Source organism: Apium graveolens, chromosome 5 (assembly GCF_009905375.1).
Source record: "Apium graveolens cultivar Ventura chromosome 5, ASM990537v1, whole genome shotgun sequence".
Lineage (NCBI taxonomy): Eukaryota > Viridiplantae > Streptophyta > Magnoliopsida > Apiales > Apiaceae > Apium > Apium graveolens.
This window is the reverse complement of record NC_133651.1, coordinates 144,680,205-144,682,092: the sequence shown is the minus strand read 5'-3', so window position 1 is coordinate 144,682,092 and position 1,888 is coordinate 144,680,205.

Sequence of the window (1,888 nt, the reverse complement as noted above, 5' to 3'; positions counted from 1 at the left end):
TATGATTTATGTTTAGTTTTCAGATCTTACTTAAACAGGATAAATCAGTACTTACTGGAAGTCAAGACTTAAGGATATCAGTACTTATATTATCAGGAGATAATCATCAGAAGATGGATATCAGAACTTAAGTGCTGAAGGATGTTCAGATAAGGACAGTAGCTCATTAAAGGAAAGAAGATCGAGATAAACATAAGAAGAGATATGCATGAAGAAGGAATTCTATGAAGAATAGAATACTTGGAAGAAAAGATATCTGATTGATATATTTTAGGAAGCAGAATGATATTCCATATCAATTAGCGATTATCTTGTAACTGTGTAGTATATAAACACAGACATAGGGTTTACTATAAGTGTTATTATATTCGAGAAGATTATTCATTGTAACCCTAGCAGCTCTCGTGATATTTGTTCATCACTGAGAGGTAACAGTTCCATACTGTAACAGAGTTTATTGTTTCAATAAAGTTTGTTTTCTGTTACTTGAGATATTAATGTTCGATTTGATTGTACTTTACACTGTATTCACCCCCTCTATAGTGTGTGTGACCTAACAAGTGGTATCAGAGCCTATATGTTAACGCACATACAGTTTAAGATCCAAACACAATCATGTCTGACACAGAAACTCCAACTAAGCCTACCAAAACTGAAGAACCACCAAATACACAAATTCAAAGTCGATATGAGACCATCAGAGTTCCCATACTGAGACCATCTGAATATCCCATATGGAAGGTAAGGATGACCATGTTCCTGGAAGCAACAGATCCAGAATATCTTGATAGAATCAAGGAAGGGCCTCACAAACCAACCAAGCTCGCTGTTGTAGTTGCAGGTGAAGCAGCAAAGACCGTACCAAAGGAGAAGAGTGATTATACTGCTGAAGATATCGCATCAATTGCTAAGGATGCTAAGGTACGACACTTACTGTATAGTGCCATTGATAATGTAATGTCAAACAGGGTAATTAACTGCAAGACTGCTAAGGAGATATGGGATGCTCTGGAAACAAGGTGTCAGGGAACTGATACAATTAAGAAGAACAGGAAGACAATACTCACTCAAGAGTATGAACACTTTGACTCAAAGGCAAATGAGTTATTGACTGATTTATATGATAGATTTGTCAAACTCTTGAAAGATTTGTCAAACTCTTGAATGATTTGTCATTGGTTGATAAGGAGTATGATCTTGAATATACAAACCTTAAATTCCTGTTAGCTCTTCCTGAATGCTGGGATTTGAAGGCAACAACAATAAGAGACAACTACAATCTTGATGAAACAACTCTTGATGAAATTTATGGAATGCTCAAGACTCATGAACTTGAGATGGAACAAAGAAGCAAGAGGAAAGGAGGAAAGTCAAGGACAGTTGCTCTTAAGGCTGAAGAAGAATCCCCCAAGGTAGCTACCTCAAGGAAAGACAAGGGTAAAGCTCTTTTCACAAAGTCTGATACTGAGTCATCAAGTTCTGAAAGTGATGATAACTCAGATTCTGAAAGCTGGCCTGAGACTGATGCTGATGAGGAGATGATGAAGCTGTGTGCTCTTATGGTGAAAGGTATCACAAAGATTGCATACAAGAAGTTCAGGAAGGGAAAAAAGTTTTCCAGGAAAGGCACAAGTTCTGATAAGAAGAATTTCAGAAGATCTGAGGGCAGAGGAGGAAAGTCTGATAGAGGAGATTATACCAATGTCAAATGCTATAACTGTGGTGAGAAAGGCCACATATCTCCTGATTGCAAGAAAGTGAAGGGTGACAAAGGCAAGGCTCTTGTCACAAAGAAGAAAAGCTGGATAGACACCTCAGACTCTAAAAGTCAGGAGAACTATGCTTTAATGATAAATGCTGATAAAGAAAGTGCTGAGAGCAGTTCTGA